The 20,381-nt window shown below is 37.0% G+C and overlaps 1 long non-coding RNA gene across 3 annotated transcripts in view; it reads right to left on the bottom strand.

Moving 5' to 3' along the window:
• LOC307175713 overlaps positions 1–20,381 on the bottom strand; it is a 173,455-nt gene that overhangs the window by 92,400 nt on the left and 60,674 nt on the right. For 2 of the 3 annotated variants that reach the window (XR_013824430.1, XR_013824431.1), the window contains exons 4-5: positions 8,580–8,711; positions 7,604–7,631 (exon numbers count right to left, since the gene is read on the bottom strand). This is a non-coding gene — a long non-coding RNA (uncharacterized lncRNA). The remainder of the gene's footprint in view (positions 1–7,603; positions 7,632–8,579; positions 8,712–20,381) is intronic. The other variant, XR_013824432.1, reaches the window with a different exon arrangement.

Here is a 20,381-nt window from a genome sequence, read left to right as displayed (position 1 = left end):
TGAGAACATTTTAAGAACTAGGTTTGGAAGCTGTGCCTATTACTTCTGTCATATCCCTTTGGCCGGAAGTAGTCACAGGACCAAAAAGATTTCTAGTAAATGTAATTATCCTCTATTCTTGGGAAAAGGAAGAGAGATCAGGTAACATCTTATTGCTTTCCTTCATGCTCCCAAATCTATGTATCTTTAACCTAGATTTTTCTCTGAATTAAAAATAGATACTAAAAAAAAACACAAAAAAACAAACAAACAAACAAAAAATAGATACTAAGTAACAGCTAAGATTTACATGAAATTTCAGTTTACTAGGAGCTCTCACATGCATTATATTATTTTATCCTCAAAGCCTCCTTGCACGATATGCTTTTCTTTAATCCCTCCTTACAGATGATAATGCTGAAGTTCATGAATCTAATTTTTTGAAATTTGTTATCAAATTTCTACTGTGTGCTAAATACTCTGCTAGGTGTTAGTGACACAAGGCTGACCCAGAAACAATCTGTGTTCTGCTGCTTATGCTCTAATGTACAGATGCTAATTGAACAATAACATTAATAAATATTTACAAATGAGATCAGTCCTCTGTAAGAAACATACATGATTATGCAAGAAAATATACTTAAAAAATATATAGCCCACAAGGGTTCTTTTTGGAGTGGTGAAAACATTATATATTAGATTACGGTGATGGTTACACAACTCGTAAATATGCTAAAAACCATTAAATTGTACACTTTAAATGAGTGAATCTTATAGTATGTAAATTACATCTCAGTAAAGTTGTCAAAAAAAGAAATATAGGGCTTCCCTGGTGGCGCAGTGGTTGGGAGTCCGCCTGCCGATGCAGGGGACACGGGTTCGTGCCCCAGTCCAGGAGGATCCCACATGCCGCAGAGCGGCTGGGCCCATGAGCCATGGCCACTGAGCCTGCGCGTCCGGAGCCTGTGCTCCGCAACGGGAGAGGCTGCAACAGTGAGAGGCCCGCGTACCGCAAAAAAAAAAAAAAAAAAAAAAAAAGGAATATATACAGGAAAAAATACCTGACCAATTTACCAATGCCAAATGACTCATATAGACTGTAAATACTTCAGACAACCAAAAGAGTGAAAAAGTACTAGACTTTACAATCAGGTCTTCAGGTAGTTTCTCTAGACCTTTTTTCCTTTGATAAATCAGAAAATGTAAAGAGATGATATTTAAAAGGAAAATCCATGCTAACTCATTGACTTTTTATCTTTAAATTTTGTCCTATTCTTGGGGAAAATTATGTTAATGATACATTAGAAGCCACATTTTCCCTTGATGACTTCTTGTGAAACAGAAGTATAGTGTAATGTCTATTATGTTTTTCAGTGATACAACAGACATTGAAAGTAAAAGCAAAAGAAAACATGTAAAAGCATAGTCTAAACTGAGGGGTACCAGGAAAGCTTCCTAGGAGAACTCTAATCCTAGTATCTGAAAATGAATTGGAGTTAATAAGGAAAGAAGGAAGGAAGGAAAAGGAGCATTCTGCATAGAGGTGACATGTGTATGCAAAGGAGTATTTTTTATTTATTTTTATTTTTGTTGCGATACGCGGGCTTCTCACTGCTGTGGCCTCTCCCGTTGCGGAGCACAGGCTCCGGACGCTCAGGCCCAGCGGCCATGGCTCACGGGCCCAGCCGCTCCACGGCATATGGGATCTTCCCGGATCAGGGCACGAACCCGCGTCCCCTGCGTTGGCAGGCGGACTCTCAACCACTGCGCCACCAGGGAAGCCCGCAAAGGAGTATTTAAGATACCAAGAGGTGGTTTGTTGGGCAGGAGAACAGAGCAAAGCAGAAATCAGGCTAGAGGGGCCAGGAAGGCCTAGATTGTGTCAAGTTAAGATTTTTTATTCTCCCATCCCCTAAAACAGTGGGAAACTCTTGAGGACTTCTGAAGGGGAGAGACAAGGTTAATTTTAGGAAGAACATTCTTTTTTCTATAGAGGTCACCTCTATAAATTAAATTACTTGTCTAATTTCAGCTGCAAGTAGTTGAGTTGGGATCTTGAACTCAAATAGTCTGACTGTGGAAGCCACCTGATAAAACAAAGTGCAGTTGGGACAAACCAAGTCAGCCACGCTGGTACTTATGGAAGGTCTTGGTCAGGCCTGGCCTACCAGGAAGTTGAGTATTCCTAGAGATGCAAGAAATATATTCAAAAGTATATAACCTTAAAGCAGGTCAAATTTCTTTTCCTTAAGTTTAATTTTACTTTTTTTAATTGGAGTATAGTTGATTTACAATGTTGTGTTAGTTTCAGGTGTACATCATAGTGATTCAGTTATACATATACATATATTCATTCTTTTTTAGATTCTTTTCTCATATAAATAATCACAGAATATTGAGTAGAGTTCCCTGTGCTATACAGTAGGTCATTTTTGGTTATCTATTTTATATATGTATGTTTTGGTGTGTGTATATATGTATGTATGTATATATATGTATATATATATGTATGTATGTATGTATATATGTATGTTTTGGTATGTGTATATATGTATGTATGTATTATATATGTATGTATGTGTGTGTATGTTCATCCCAAGCTCTTGATTTATTCCTCCCCTCTACGTTTCCCCTTTGGTAAGAGTAAGTTTGTTTTCAATATCTGTAAGTCTGTTTCTTTTTTGTGAATACATTCATTTGTATCATCTTTTTTAAAAATTAGATGCCACATATGAGTGATATCATATGATATTTGTCTTTCTCTCTGTGACTTACTTCACTTAGTACGATAATCTCTAGCTCCATCGTGTTGCTGCAAGTGGCATTATTTCATTCTTTTTTATGGCAGAGTAATATTCTACTGTATATATACACCACATCTGTCAATGGACATTTAGGTTGCTTCCATGTTCAAATTTCTTTATTGTGCCAACAACTTGGATCTTTGAGATTTGAGCCTACTTTCCACCAAAAGGTGAGGAGTGGAAGGTTCTGAGGTTTACTGATGATTGACCCATCACCCAGTGTGGACTGCTCAATCATGAACTCAGAGCACATCTCTGAGGAACCAGGGTGGCATTGAAAGCTGTGTGTCTACCTTCTGGTGTCTTCATTTCCTGTATATCCTTTTCACTGCTTGTCTTCCAGCTCAGTATTAAACCAAAGCAAAGGCAAAGTTCCCAAATCTATGTCTCTATTCTAGCCATGACTGATAGGTAACCTGTTCAAAGTGGCAGGACCATATTTGTCATCTTCAGCTGCCACCAATTCTGATTAATCAGCGCCCATGCTGTGTCACTGGACTCTCACCCCTGATCTTGACGGGTCTTCAACCTGGGAATAGCCTTTGTGAATTAGCCTAGCTCAGCCTGGCTGTGAAGGTGGAGCAAAGATTTGTTATTTGATAAAAGATTCTGCTTCCTTTCCCTCCAAAAACCCAAGTGTGGACTGGCAGAGGCCTCTGACATAGTTGGTAGGCTGGGTAGAGCAATTTAAGATGGGTGCGGGGGAAACAATGTAAATAATGTATTAGTCAAAAGCCCTGAAGAACTTCTCTGAATTAAGGTCTTGTAGTTAAATATGCAGTAGAGGGGGTTTCCCACTTCTACCCCAACAATCCTGGGAAATTCTCCAAAGATGCCCAGCCTTTATATCTGCTTCATGAATGAGGTCTGTAAACGTGGGAACCATTTTTCCTTCATAGGCGGTTCAATGAAGAAGAAAAGTCAAGCTGCCTTCTACCTATAAAGATCCCATGGTGGATACCGAGGTTGGAACAATCCACATGTGGTCGTATTTAATTTTAATAACAAAGTCGTGTGAATATATGCTTGTCCTCATTTTATAAATGAGGAACTTGAGTGTGAGGTAGTTACTTACTATAGTAAAGATTATGCAAGTGGAAAGTGGCAGAGTGAGGTTTCAAACCCAGATCTTTCTAATATCGCAGCACATACTCCTTACTTAAATATTCAACACTGACTGTCCTTAAATATATTTTGATAAATGAAAAACAAACTGTATGTGCCTTGCCAAGATCATAGGTCTAATTAGAAACAGAGCTGGGCTTCAGTAAATATCCTTTGAGTTGTCTCTTCTTGCATAAGCCCTTTCAAGTACTTTAGGAACAGGAGAAAGAAATTCAAAGTGAAGGTGACTATCTCATTCAAACTGCTGAAATTTAAGCACAATAAAACAGGGTTAAGTTTTAAGCAAACGTATCAGAAGTTGCCAAGATTAATAGGAGCCAAGTCCTCACCAAAGTAGTTTTCTTGGAAATATGCCCACTTATCCCAGTGGTGTTGAGTGGCAACAGAGAATAGGCATGGACTTTGAAATCAAAGGACCCATGTGGCACCTCAACTCCACCACTTTCCAACTGTTCAACCTTGGGCAAACATTTTCCTCTGAATCTGGGTCCAGAGACACATGATTGCCATACTCACAGATGTACTTTGTAATACTGCTTCTGATGATTTTTTTCCCTTCCTCTCACACTCCACTCTTTCTCTCCCTTCCCTTCCTGTCCTCCTTTTATTTTTCTTTCAATCACGAGTATTAAAAGCCCTTTCCTGTCACATCTCCCCTGGTATGTTTTATCATGACAATACTGATTGCTTCCTAGAATGATGGTGGTTCTCACTTCTGTGCCTCCTTGAATTCCTCTGGCTGGAATGGCTTTCATTTCTCACTGTCTTCATGAGATTTTACTTATCCTTCAAGATCTAACAGAAGTATCACTTTTTCATTGCCATCTTTTCTACTTCTCCCTTTCCTCTTCCCCAAATAGAGGTGGTATCTTCTCGCTGGTCAAAGATTCCATCTTCAAACATTTACTATTTCACATCTCATCATGTCTGGCTCATCGAGGGAGCAGAACTGTTGTGAGACATCTTATAGGAAAGATTGAGATACCTCAGGGAAGATAATACAGCCTAGTAAAAAGGCCAGAGAAAGAAGTCTGTTTTAGCCTTTGGAAACAAGGAAAACAGTGTGTTGCCTACCAGTAGCATTGATCCCGCCCTCTTCCCATACCCCTGTACCACTCACTCATTCTTTGGATTGGGTTTAATCAAAGACAGATTTCATCTTATTTGCAAGATCATACTGACTGGTTGTACCTGCCTGGTATAATAGGTTAAGGGGAGTTTTGCATCTGTAGGCAGGTTCAGTGAACAGTAGTCTCATGATTGATTAATGATGTCTGCCAGGATCTTAGAAAATGAGAGTGGTCACACACATATGCACATTTACTCTCCCTGAACTAGACAATTTCTAAGTCCCCATCTAGTGCTGAAAGTTTATGAATAAGATTTAATCAAATCTGACCTCTATTTAATGCTTCACAAATTATTCTGAGGTCTACATTATGAAGATCAGTATCAATGAAGTATTGATTAATAGAGATTTCAGTGTGATGGACTGTTGTATAAACTAGTTTTGTCTGTTCTTGTTCTTAGGCTGCATCCACATTTAGCACTTCACAGACAGGTTTGTTAACTAAGTTACCTAATGTCAGTATTTTCTACTATGCATGATGAAATCCTATCTGCTTCATTTTGGTTTAATTTGAGAGACACTAGGTTCTGTTCAGTATGCAGACTCCCAGGGACACACTGATGAATAACACTGGTGCCTTTACTAATGTGTTCCCCAGCAATTACAGCAACACAGATGTGGAAACAAATGAAATAAATAAAAATAAAAATAAAAAAAATATAGGGTGAGGTGTACAAGCTCAGAAGTTTCCACCACTGCTTCTCAAGCTTTTCCACCAAAATTGAAGAGATGGATTGCCTACATCAAAGAGTCTGAAGCCAGAATACACAATAGGCAGTCACAAGAGTAAATCTTTTCTAAGGACTCTCTTTTGGTATATATATATTTTGTAATTTAAAATTCTACACAACAGTATATCTGTTTGTTCCAATTTATAGTATTTCTTTTTCCTCTTAAAATCTTTATGTATAATTGGTAAACAAAAAAGTGTGCCAGGTGTCCTACATGGATTCCTGGGACCTTCACATACCTATAGGGGTACATAGGCCCCCGTTCCAGAAGCAAGGATTATTCCAGTAGTGAAGGATTATAAAGTACACGAAGAAGAAGTTATTCTTTTTGCAAAGGATGATAAGGAAATCTTCATCACTGAGGTCAGACAAGCGTGGAGGGAAGGAAAGGTAATTCATTCAGGAAAAAAGGTTTGTGTAAAGGCATGGAGGTATTGAATGGCATGGCTTACCCAGGAAACCGCAAATAATTTTATATTGTTGGATATGAAGTTTCCCAACTGAGCTAAGTATAAATAAGGCTAGAGAGTGAAAGGGAGGAGCCAGTATGTACAATAAGCAATTCTGTTAGAAACATTACATTCTTTCTAAATATGTATTTTTCATTAAATTTATAATTGCTCTTTTCCTTCTTGCTCAACTTCCCACTCACAGACCGAAAAGCTTCCAGATCAGGTGGAAGCATTTTTTTTTTTTACTTCATTCATAAACTGTACTTCAAAACCAAATCATCCGTGGCAAACCTCTGCTTGGCCTTGGCCACCTATCAAAGGCCTCCTCTCATGGGGGATCAATGGTTCTTTTGGCGCTGGAACTGAGCCAAAAGGAAACAGCCGCTGATGAAAGAGTGAGCTAGCAATGCAGTGAGACCAAAATGTTCTGACCAGAGAGCAGGTTGAGTGTTTCTTCTTAATAAAAAGCATTCTGCTGGTATAGCATTCACGGAATGACCCGCAAAGGGGTGGCAACGTCCTCAGGTCATTAATAACCCACCTTCTGTGTTTAACTTCCTGATCCTTTTGAAGAAATATTTACAATAGAAAGCTAGATGGTGCTACAGAACACCAGCTCTATTTTGAGAATCTGCAGAACCAAAACCTTTGAAGATGACCTTCCAGCATCCTTTGGCAATTTGCCATAATGGTACCCTTCTTACGCACTGGCACTGGTTCTCACCGGAGCGAACTTTAAGAGATCTTCACATCACATGCCCAGGATTAGAAGCAACAATATTTATTTTCCTGAGAAACAAAAGGACTTTTTTTTTTTTTTTGGCTGCACCACACAGCACGTGGGATCTTAGTTCCCCCACCAGGGATTGAACCTGCGCCCCCTGCAGTGGAAGCATAGAGTTTTAACCACTGGACCGCCAGGGAAGTCCAAGGACTTTAAATAATATTCATAATGTCCATTACCTTTGAAGTCTCCATTAAACCTCAGTCGGAATAATGGACTATATTTCCAAATTCTTTTGGATTATGCTTGTATCTTATGCAATCTTGAGATTGTTCCAGGAAAGATGGTGTTAGGAGTAAGAGAAATTGTTAGTAAGAGTATTTCCACAGTACTGGTATATCAAAATACATCAGGGCTTTCCTGGTGGTGCAGTGGTTGAGAGCCTGCCTGCCGATGCAGGGGACACGGGTTCGTGCCCCGGTCTGGGAAGATCCCACATGCCGTGGAGCAGCTGGGCCCGTGAGCCGTGGCCATTGAGACTGTGCGTCCGGAGCCTGTGCTCCGCAACGGGAGAGGCCACAACAGTGAGAGGCTCACATACCGCCAAAAAAAAAAAAAAAAAAAAACATCATACCAGCAAGAGCTGCTAGTCACCTCACCTTGATCGCCAACTTCCAGCCTCCAGAACTGTAAGGAAATAAATGTATGTTCTTTAAGCCACCCAGTCTGTGCTATTTTGTTATGGTAACCCTAACAAACTAATACACTTCTCCTTTACTAATCTTCAAATACATAATTAATTATGTCATTTATACCCCTTAAAACCCTCAGGAATTCACCCACTTCTTTTGGTGTGTAAGGCCACTATCATTTCCAAGACTGTTACATTTTTTTCTTACTTGGACAAGAGAGACAGTATCTTAATTAGGTCACCAAACTTCCCATCTCATGTCCCTACAATCTCCTCTTTTTAGTAATAATAATATTATTCAAAATCCATTGACTAAAACCCTACAGGGTTTAAAAAGTTTCCTTAGGATGTGATCTTGACTGATTGACATAACTTATGGTTCTTGCCTCCGTGCTGTATCTTCAGGGCTCTTATTTCAGGCCCTCCAAGGAGCCATGTTCTTTCACTCTTACCATCAACATTTTGTCCATTTTCTCTACCATTTTCCCACCCTCTGAAGCCCACAAGAAGGTTAGTCTATTGTATTACACACATCCATGGCACCTTTTATCTCCCCTGCAACAACGTTCATGATACATTGCTGTAAGCTTAGCCTGGCTGGCATCCCAGAAGACCAGGAAATTATCTGTCTTACTCACAGTTGCATTTCCATTATTTAGAGTATAGTGCCTAAGCCACAGACAGTATTTAATAAATATGACTGCATGCTGTTGGTTGAATCATTTAACTTGGATTTTAAACCCCACTAACTAGACCCCTCCACTATACATAGTTCTTTTCTTTGTTTCACTTGCACGAAAAAGAGGCCAGATCTTAAAAAAGTCAGTAGAAATAGACACAGAGATATAGATATAACAGATATATAGACACAGATCTATATAAACACATACACACAAATTTCACTTGAGAATCAATATAAATTAAGCTAAATCCACTTTACCTACCATTTGAGTGCTGCAGAATCATCACCAACAATTCAAATGATGAATCTGAGACAGATACAGAGAGATTCCCTGTAGCTCATTCAAGTCCCAGGTGGAGGTTTGGTCAGATGCAAGGTGACCAAAGGTTGAAGCCTGGGAAAAGTGAAGAATACTCTAGCTGAGGATTTCCTGGGAAAGTGACATAAACCGTAAGAGTCAAAAGGAGTCTGTGTTCTCTTTATGGAGAAGTGGGCTGGAGAACACTTCCCCTGGCCAAAGGAGTAATAATCCACGCTTTTTGTTTTCAGCAATACATCATACTATGATTGTTTAGAATTCTGCCTTCCTGGGTCTAGAACTCTTCTCCCTGTGCCTTTAGATTAAAATGGCAATAGGCCATTCACTTATTCAATAAACAAAAATTCTGATGATCTGTTTGTATGTCAGGAACTCTACAGGGGATAGAGCAATAAATGAAAGAGATACTATCCTTGAACTCTGGGGATTTTACTGTTTATAAAACATTTTATAAAGGTATTTTTTTAATGTATTCTCCAAACTACCCCAGTAAGCAGATGTTAAAACTGAAGCTAAGACAATTCAAATGAATTGCTCAGGCTCATAAAATATGTAATTAAAGGAGATAGCATCTGCATCAAGTTCTCTGACCCAAGGCCCATGTTCTTTCCACTGCCCTCTGCCACTATATAAGTGAATCTCATCTTTCCCAAGGATACAGTGATTTCTACCTGTGCTGACAATAAGAGGGGAGGAATAATCTGTTGAAAGATGATTGAGGATGGATTTAAGTGGAGCATTCTGAAGAATCAGAGCCAGGTCTGGCTCTAACTTTCTTGTCATTCAAAAAAAGAGCTCTAATTTATAAAATGTGATGAGGTAGAGATAACTAGAGCTGAGTGTGTAAATTTTCTCATAATTCCTGGAAACTTGAGAAAGATTTCCAGCAGTTAGGTTGGGACCAGGAGACTAGCTCTGTCTAATGGGCTGTAAGGGAGAGTGACAAAAGATGCATCCTGCTGTAGTAGGTCCTTAAGAAGAACCTTTCACTAAGAAAGAATTAATTAGAAAATAGAATAACCATAGCATCACCTATTCTGACAACAGAATTGACAGGGGTCACTAAATCTGTGAAGAACTTTAAAAAATATACATATAACTGAGTACAGGATCCAAGTGCTTAAAATGGTCTATTCAAATAGTCATGCTGGGCTGGACTTAGCAAAGTGAGGTTGTGACTATAGTGGAAATATTTCCAATTTTCTGAAACTTGCTTATTTAAAATCTATGTTTAACTTAAAATTCCATCAAGTGTAGAGTCAAAACATTTAATATTTGTAAGTAGTCGTGTTACACAGAATATGGAAACACAGGCTTTTACAAACGAAGTAGCAAGTAAGTACTTTTACCAATAGGATACTCATGTTGTGAGTACACAATTAAATTGTGTTAATTAAGCTTTAATTTTGAGATATTTGTAGACTTATATGCAGTTGGAAGAAACAGACTCACAAATATAGAAAAAAAACTGGTTATGAAAGGGGAGAGAGATGGGACGAGGGGCAAATCAGGGGTATGGGATTAAGAAATACAAACTACTATGTATAAAAGAGATAAGCAACAAGGATGCGTTGTATAGCAAGGGAATTATAGCCATTATCTTGTAATAACTTTTAATTGAGTAGAATCTGTAAAAATACTGAATCACTGTGCTGTAAATCTGACACTAATATATCAACTCTACTTCAATAAAAATAAAAAGAAATCAAAGGGATCTCATTAACAGTCACCCAGTTACCTCAATTGTAATCACTTGCAAAGCTATAGAACAATACCAAAAATAAGATATTGACATTGATACAGTCAAATAGAAAACATTTCCATCATCACAAGGATTCTTCATGATTCCTTTTTATAGCCACACCTACTTCCTGCCAACTTTCACCCCATCCTTAACTTGTGGCAACCACTAATCTGTTTCCCATTTCTATAATTTTGGGACAACAAGACTCAGGTGAATTTTCTTGCTTGAAAATACTTCACACATGTTGTCACACAACATTACTGGGAGAATTAAGTACATCCCCCTGCAATGTCTCTAGCAGGAGATACTTGCAAACTTGTGTCTGATTTCCCCTGGAATTTGTCCAAGTGCATTTTTTCTTTGCTGATTTTCATCTACATCCTTTTGCTGTAATACACTGTAATGGTGAGTACAACAGCTTTTCTGGGTTCTGTGAGTCCAGTGATCATCAAGCATGAGGGTGGTGTTGGGAACCCTAACACAGTAGTATTTTTATTTCATTAAAGTCAATGTAGTAGTATTTTTATTTCATTAAAGTCAGTGTATTTTAAAAATTTCCCCAGAGACTTCCTATTTGATTCATGGATTATTTAAAAGTATGTAGTTTAGTTTACAAGTATCTGGAGACTCTTCTGATATGACTCTGTTATGGATTTTTGGTTTCATCTCACTGTGGTCTGAGAACAATTATTTTCAGTTTGTTAAGTTTGTTGAGATTTGTGTTTTGTTTTTTTTTAATGTCCCAGAATATGATCTATCAAGGTGTATTTTCCATGGACATTTGAAAATAATGTATATTTTACACTTGTTGGGTGGAGTGTTCTCTAAATGTGAACCAAATCCTGGTGGTTGGTGGTGCTTTGAGTTCATCTATAATCTTGTTGATTATTGGCCCAGTTGTTTTATCAATTGTTGAAGGTGAGAGTGTTGAAGTTCCCAAATATAACCATGGATTTGTCTATTTCTCTTTTGAGTTCTACCAGTTTTTGCTTCATATATTTTGTTTTTTGATTATGCACATTTAGGAATGCTCTGTCTTCTTGGTGGAGTAAACCTTTTATCATGATGTAATGTCTCTATCTCTGATAATTTTCTTTGTTCTGATTATTCTTTATCTAATATTAATTTAGTCACTCCTGTTTTCCTTTAATTAAATTTTGCATGATATGTCTATTTTCATTTATTTACTTTCAACCTCCCAAAAGTATTATGTTGGGAACAATTTTATTATAGACAGTATACAGTTGGATCATATAGGCAGTATACAGTTAGATCATGTTTTTAATCACCTTATCATCTCTATTTTTTAATTGGTGCATTTTGACCATTTACATTTAATGTAGTTATTGATTTGTTAGAGGTCAAGTCTTTCATTTAATTTTTTCTTTTCTTTTTGTTCTTTTTCATTTATCTATTTTCTTTTTCTTGCCTTTCTGTGGGTTGCTTTAGTATATTTTAGAATTTCGTTATGATTTGTTTATAGTGGTTTGAGTGTATCTCTTTGGATAGCTACTTTGAGTGGTTGCTGTAGTTATTACATAACTTAACACATACACATACATTACTTAACAAAGTTCCTGGTGTTATCAGTTAAAGTGAAGTGAAGATATCTTACCTCCTTTTATAACCCTTATCTTCCCCTGTTTATAATGTAATTGTCTTAATATTTCCTCTACATACATTTAGAACCACATCAACAGTACTACAATTTTTGCTTCCACCATCAAAGATAATTTAGGTCCCTAGCTCTTCTGTCTTCTCTTCATCTTTCCAAGTATGTTTATGTTTATTCTGTATATAATATGCAAGGTTTTGCTGTTGTTGTACTTAGCAGGAGGAATAGGAAAGAAGTACACGTACTCCATCTTCCCAGAAGTGGCTTCACACTATCTATTTTTATTACAAAGAAGGATATCAATGTTTTTTCTTGCTTGCTTAATTTCCTTCTCTTTCCTTTACTTTCCTTCCATTCTTTTCTCCTCCCTTTTCCCTTCTCTTCTTGCCTTCTTTCCTGTTCTGTTTCCCTTGTTTTGGTTATTCTTTATTGTGCATTTTATATTTGTTCTCTGTATTGATCTTTCATTTTATTTTAATACTCATTTTGTAACAAGCTAATCAAATATCTAAGCAGAAACCCTGGTGGTCTTCTAGCTCTTTCTTCTTCTTTGCCTCAATATGTACAAAACAGTTGTTGCTTGTGAAGCCACAACCAAAATAATTTTTTTACAAGCCTCTGTTCATGTGCATTCACTTCTTTAGATGTAGTCACAACATCTTATGTTTGTTCTCCAAAATATTCTGCAGAAGTCTTCAGCAAAATAATTTTTTCTGACACAGTAGAAGGAAAATAGGTTTTGGATTTATATTGTGCTGCGTTTGAATTCTGGTTCTATAAATTTTATTTTTGTGATTGTGGGCAAGTTATCTAACTTCTGTGGTTAAATTTCTTCTCAGTAAATTGGGAATTTAGTGCGATAATGATTGCAAATTATAAAATATAATTCCTGTTACATAGTGAGTGTTCAATAAATATTAGTTAATCTGAAGTTATTAATTCTCAGTGCTTTTCAGCCTCTAAAGACCACTTTATCTGCTTTGGCTATCAACTCTATTTCTGAAAGGTTAGTATGTATCTATCACTATCTTTGTTGTTGTTATTTTATTTTTAAGTAGGGTTGTCTGTGTGTAGGATGAAGAGTTTTCTTAAATAATTAGAATTTATTGACCATCAGTGTAATCATTATGATTATCTTCATCCAACTCAAGCTCCTATTTTATGACAAACAAGTTTCTAAACAAATATTTGCTGGATTAATAAAGGAGTACTTCTTAAGCACATACTCTTAACCTCTCATTTATGATACTATGACCATCATCAGATCCAGTGTTGAGTATAGCATTTTGTTACCATGGTGACTTTGCTCTTCATTTGCTTATGACAGAAAGACTGCTCAAAGAAAATCTAGATAATGGTTTATTTGAGACAAAATCACTGTGGCTTTTGTCACTTCATGAGAAAAACAACTTAATTAGGGATTATTTCAGAAAATTAGCTCCTGTGGGTGTTTACCTATAATATCAGTTCATTCTGTATTTGATGAGTTAAGTGCAAGAATAAATACAAAAGTCATTCTAAAATTGAAAATACATGGAGGAAAGGTTTCATTATGTTTGAAATCTAGTCACAGTTGGTTAAAGCTAAGTTCATTTCAGTTAGAAAAGGAGTTTCCATTTATCTTCCCAATATTTTTCATAAATTACTTTTTATATTGATATTTTAAATTATAGCCTTACACCATGATTTTATTTTATTAAAAGTGCAAGATATTTTAGATAAATACAAATGTGTTTTAAAAATATTTTTTCTGTTATCTGTATTGTCTCTTTTTCCTCCAAGCTTCTTTATTTCCTATTTCTTTTGGTCTTTGTATTCCAAGTTGAACACTTTTCTTAATTTAATGGTAATCCTTGGTTGTCCATTGATATTTGAGAATAAGTGCTGTAAAGCTTATGAGAAACTCTGTGGGCATGAGTTGGATTTGTCAACTGGTGAGCTTTTGAATGAAATGGCATATTGGGGACCAAATTATTTCATTGATGTCTACCGAAACAGCTATGGTTGCAAGTCTATTTTCAGGGGCTATTTAGCTTCTCCAGAGAACATTCTACTAATCTCCCATTTGAGAAAGACATGGCTGAGAGTGTGGATAATGGGGGGCTGTTGTGGTACCTAATTCCACCCATGTTCCTAAAATCTAGCAAAGAAGGGGTGCTGAAAGTTTCTTCATTCAGTCTTTCTTTTGTACTTGATCTTCCTGATTTCCTCTACTGAGCCTGGTATTCTTGAGTCTGAGACCTCTCTGGCTCAATTTATCAACAGAATTAGTCTCCTCCCAGACTGGGGTAGGAATTTTTCCTGAAGTTGGAAGTAAGGATACTGTTATATCGGTGTCTAATAGCCCTGGCTCAGATAGTCAGTGAACCCTATTTGGGCCTCTTATTTACTCTCACATTTACTGGCACATGGTACTGCTAATTTTTGAGATGCTCTGCATTCTGTACCACAATTTACCTTGATACACCTCAATGCTTTTTCTCTTTATAGTTACTTGCTCTTCAATTTCTCTGCTTTGTTATTCTCTCCATCCATTTTCAATCTATCTCAAATTCATTGACAGTTCTTTTGTTTTCTGTAGTTCTCTTCTCTTCCATTTTCTTTGCCTTTAGGTTTCATACCTTTGTTTCAAAAAAGAGCAGATAATGACATGCATTTATTCAGCTATGTGTAGCTATAAGTCTTTCTAAGTTGTTAAAAGAGAACCAGGTTTTAGGCGATTTCCCTGGTGGTGCATTGGTTAAGAATCCACCTGCCAATGCAGGGGACATGGATTCGAGCCCTGGTCCAGGAAGATCCCACATACCGCAGAGCAACTAAGCCCGTGTGCGACAACTACTGAGGCTGTGCTCTAGAGCCCACGAGCCACAACTACTGAGCCCACGTGCTGCAACTACTGAAGCCCACGCGCCTAGAGCCTGTGCTCTGCAATGAGAGAAGCCACCGCAATGAGAAACCCGCGCCCTGCAACGGAGAGTAGCCCCTGCTAGCTGCAACCAGAGAAAGCCCGCATGCAGCAGTGAAGACCCAACACAGCCAATAAGTAAATAAATAAATAAATAAATAAGCAAATAAATTTATTTTTAAAAAAGAACCTTTTTTGGTCATTTTTTTTAAATTCTAAGATTTCCAAGGTAGATGTTGCATTAAAAGGAATAAGCATGCATGCCACCTGCAGAAACTTGGCAAATGTCATTGATATTTTAAGAAATTCTTCAGTCTAGGATGACTATTGAAAATTTCTGGATTAGAAAATCTTTTACTGTGATATCTTTCTTTAATTGACCTAGAAACTTAAAAATAGAATTTAAATCAAAAGAACGTCATAAATTCTTCCATTTATCCAGACATTTATGTCAAAATTCTGATGTCATGATTGATATAATCCTCTCTTTTACCTCATCCAATCACGAAGCCAGGTTGATTTTTCTTATATCTTGAATCTACCTGTTTCTTACTTTCTCCACAGCCAATAGTGAAGTCCAAATCACCATCATTTTTTATTTAGATTTCTGTCATAGCCATTTAACTGAATGGCTTTCCCTCTTTATACCCATTTTCCACTTGGTAGTCAGAGCTATCTTCTTAAATCACTGATATACTCATCTTATAATCTTAGAAAAAAACATTCATGGCTGCCATTCCTCTGAGTATAAAGACTAAAACCCCTACCATGGTCCATAGTGTCCTGTGTGGTCTGAACTTCATCTGTCCCCTCTGGCTTTGCTGACCTTCTTTTGGTTCCTGTTATGTTGTAAGCATCTCCTCAGCTCAGAACCTTTACTCAGTTATTTTGCCAGGAACCACTGAATTCTCAGAAACTCTATCCCTTTCATACTGAGCATTTAGGGTCATTACTTTGTAGAGTTAGAGGTCAGGTCCAGGGGAAATCCTGAAACATTTGCAGAAACTGCTCAAACCACATCTCTATCTTTTTCAAGCTATATGACCCTGAGTCATGTATGAGCTCTTAGAGGGTCATACATTTGCTTATAATGGGTAGTTTAATCAAATAATGGATGTAAAATATTTATCACAGTGCCTTGTAAATAATACATATTCTATACATATTAGTTCATTTCTCCTTTTTTTCTTCTGTTGAAGTGTCAATAACCATTTGGTCAGGGCATAAAAGTTTGGAGAAAGTTTTATGTACAGTAAGAAATATCATGTTAATACAAATAGACTGGCAACACTTTCTTCTCTTGAAGTTTAACTAAAATATTAAAAAATTTCCATAAAAGCAATGAACTCTGAAATAAATTACAGGAAGAGCTATTTCTGACATTCTTTCAAGGATTTTCCTTATTTTCTCCCCTCTGTGTAGATTCCGAATCCAATATGTACCATTTGCCAAGCAACAAACTCCTAAGGTTTTTGAAGGAAAGTTATCCATAAATGTAAGGTATTCCATTTAGAAGGCAATGCTAGTGTTGACTTTTACCTTTATAGAGTACATTTGTTTTCAAAGTACTACTCAAGCTTTCTGTAAAGGCAAGGAAAGTTTAAGGTGAAAATTTCTCAGGTATGGTTGACTGCAAATTCATATCATGGAGAATAGTGCCTAATGGTGGATCCCTCATGGGTGGGGACCCCGTTATCTCAGAGAAGTTTTGTTTCACTCATTTACCCTGAGCCTGGCTCGGGGAGAAGCTCACGTGGACATTTCCTCAGGCAATCCCAATGCTTAAGGTAACTCATCAAATAGCACTCTCTGTAATTCCTGGCCGAAAACTATTTCACATCTCTGAATTGTATAATATCATATTCCGAACTGCAAGCTTCACTAAGATTTCTGTCTTTTCCTTCACTTTCCTTTCAAGCGTGTCATGGTACCACTTGTTCCTCCAAACACTGCTGACTACAGCAGTTGATCAATAGCACAAAAAATGGACCTGGATCAATTACTTTAGATTTCCTTCACCCGTTTCTAAGCTTTACAACAATCTTTACTTAACTTTACAATCCAAGTTTAAAAACTCTGATCCCAGAATTTTATTCCAGCTCTATTCCAAAATACCTACGATGTGTAATACACACAGCTTATTACCATTGTTTTTCCAAATCCCCAAGTGCTCTGTTATCCGTTCTCAGAGCATCAGTTTGCAGTTCTTTTGCAAACTGTAAAATGACCGAGGTGTATCATTCAATTTGAACTGATTTTACCAGAAACCATGTATGAACTATATTCTTTGTTAATAAGGTTTTTGTTCGCTTTTTAATTTTCTATTTTAAATAAATCATACTATTTTTAGTAGTATTTAATTATAGTACATAAACTTTTATTTAAGTTTGAAATTAAGATTTTCAACACTACTCATCCCCAGGAAGAGGATGGAATTTCCCAGAAAAAGGTTAAGAATTTTGTTCCATTAGTATCTTGGGTAATTTCCCATTGCTGGCCATTCAGCATACAGAAAACAGAAAGCAATTTTCATTGTGTCTTTAAATTCAGTGCAATGAAGGCATCTGCAGTAAAAGAATACGTATATGGTGTCTTCCAAATTCAAATTATGTTTCACTGTTGATTTTTTTTATTATTTAGTGTTTTTCTTTCTTCTCCATTAATACTTTAAATATTCAAAAGCCCTAATTACATGAAAGTGGTAGGAGGGGGTAAAGACTGTGCGCAGAGATAAAACATATATAATGTCCTCCGGACCCAATGGGAGGGCCTCATAGCCAACCTCCTCCTTCAACAGGTAAAGATCTGGAGACTCAGAGAGGGGGCAATTGGCTATTTAAGGTCTACAACTCTCTTCACTTAGGGGACCTTTACATTTTTTCTCCTGAATATTGATTTTCTCTTTGAGACCTTACTAGTCATACAACCGTTACTGTGTTCAGGTTTAAAAAAAAAAAAAAAACTATGTTACAGGCAACAGAGATGAGAAGAATCTTGATCACTGCATTCTCATCTCTCATTCTCTTTCTGAACAGACCCGAAGATGCAATTCAGCAAAACAGAGAGACTGGGGGAAAACCCACTCTGAATTTAGAGCAGTATGAAGATGTGGACTAAATTAAACTGAAATGAAAAAAGAGGGAGTGACAGAAAATACCACACACATTGTGAAATTTACCCACCAAGTTAATGGGTGTTATATTCAATTAAGCAACATAATTATATTCCATGATCTTTACAGGGGAGCAGACCCAAACAGGAATATATATTATTAAGGTGTGGGTCTATAGTGAGGAGTTATTAACAGATATGTCCTCTCTGAGTACCAGGAACCTGCCTGAATCCCCAGAGGGTTTAAATGGCTCAGATCTCACATCTGAAAGTTAGCAAAAGTGATTTCTTAACTCAGGTCTTAAGAGAACAAAAATAAATAATTTGTTGATAATGGCAACCCACCTCATTTATTAAACACTTCTATGTGGCAAACATTGCTCTAGGCACTTTGTGTATATAATCTCTTTTTATCCTCACCACAGTTCAAGAAATCTAGAGGTAGGTGTATTAACTTCCATCTTGGAGAAATTGAGTCTTGGAGAAGTTAAGTCACTTGTCTTAACTGATTCAAAAGCCAAATTTCCAAAGTTTTTCCTAGGTCTATACACTCTCCATTAACACACACACCCCTAGTGCGCAGGTATATTTGTAGGAGAAGGCCTGGGATTAATTCATAATTTCTTATCACTAGGGAATATCAGGGAAGTGCAGTTTTACTTTAATTCACCTAAAATTTATTGCACACCTACCCCTTAGTAAGTTCTAAGCTTTGCACAGGGGCAAAGAGATGGATTACAGAGATCTTGCCTTTGAGGAGTTCACAGTATCATCTTAAAGATGGATGTGAAAATCTGTTATTTCATTCTAATTTGGAAACTGCAATGAGAGTTGTCTGGGTTTTACCTACGACTGGCTCTGACCTGTATTATGATCCCTGGGGCATCAGTCTTGGCCATCTCAGTGTTGCAGCTTTCTATTCCTCAAGTTGTTAACTGAGTACCTTTGCTGACTGAGTTACTGTGCAAGACATTAAGAAGTAAAGAAATGGCCCAACCATAGATTGCTCTGGCACTTAACATTCAGAGACATGAAGAGCTCACCAGATCCATGGGACCCACTCAGACTGGCCATTTCCTTTTATATCAGTGGTGAATATTCAGAGATTTTTATGCCTCTGTATGTTCGATTTGCTCAATTTATTCCAGTCTTTAAAGTTGTCTCCATTAATTATTGTCATAGTTGATTTGATTCCTATTTTGCCATTTCACAAATCCACAAAAATGCTGAAGGTAGGTACTTTCCTTGACTCTCCACTCTGAGAAACACCTGCTACGACATCTATCTTTCCTCTGCAATGGTATTTTGTAACTCTCCTTTGCTTTCTGCCCAGAGAGGACAATTTTTACCTGAAATAGGCTTCCTCAATTCCCTTAGAAGCACCAAGCCTGCTATCAAATGTTTCCCAGGACAGTAGTTCAAGTTAAGAATTGTCTTCAGGCAGCCTCCTTCAGATCTTGCTAATTTACTGTTTCAGTCCCATTTATCTCTGAAATTTAAGAGTAAGATTCTGTGTTTCTTACTCCTTAGTTTTTACTAAATATGAATCATTTGGTTAATAAAAAAAGGCAAGAGTGCTTCATATTTACTAAGTAAATAAAATGTGAGAGAAGAGATTATTCATTTCAGCTTTCTTTTTTTAATTTTTATTTATTTATTTTTTTTAACATCTTTATTGGAGTATAAGTGCTTTACAATGGTGTGTTAGTTTCTGCTGTATAACAAAGTGAATCAGCTATACATATACATATATCCTCATATCTCCTCCCTCTTGCATCTCCCTCCCATATATACTACCAAATGCAGCTTTCTTTTTAAAAAGGGGTTTTCCTTGAAGTGTTCCTTAGAGATGTATATATGTATCTTATCTCTCATTCGAGATTTTGAGCCCTGACTCAGTGACATTTTGCTATGTGATCTTGGGAAGGTCATTTTAACTCTCTCAGCCTGCCCATTTTTACAATGAGGTATAGAGATGAGGTATTTTTATTTCAGCTGTAACACTTGATTATTGTATTGTTTGAAATTAGTGATCATTTCTTAGGAAGTTTTCTGAAAGCCCGACCTTGCACCAGTTCACAGACAAGATAGTTTAGATACAAATAAGTATGAATTTGTAGGGTTACAACGTCTCAGAGTTCAAAGGGACTGTCAAGATCATGGAGCCCAACCCCCTATTCAGAAGGTACCTGAATACCTTCTACAACATCTCCACCATGTGGCCAACCTGCCTACAGGTGAGCACCTCTACCCTCCTGATCACCCAAGTCAACCAGTTTGTTTTTTTTTTTTTCTGTAGGCTATTATGAAATTCTGGCTCCAGTTGTTTCAAAATATGTTGCCCTGCAATTTCCACTTTCTACCACTTAT

This window comes from Stenella coeruleoalba (genome assembly GCF_951394435.1).
Source record: "Stenella coeruleoalba genome assembly, chromosome: 17".
Taxonomy (NCBI): domain Eukaryota; kingdom Metazoa; phylum Chordata; class Mammalia; order Artiodactyla; family Delphinidae; genus Stenella; species Stenella coeruleoalba.
The sequence above is the reverse complement of the archived record's forward strand: the minus strand, read 5'-3'. Positions and strand labels throughout refer to the sequence as shown.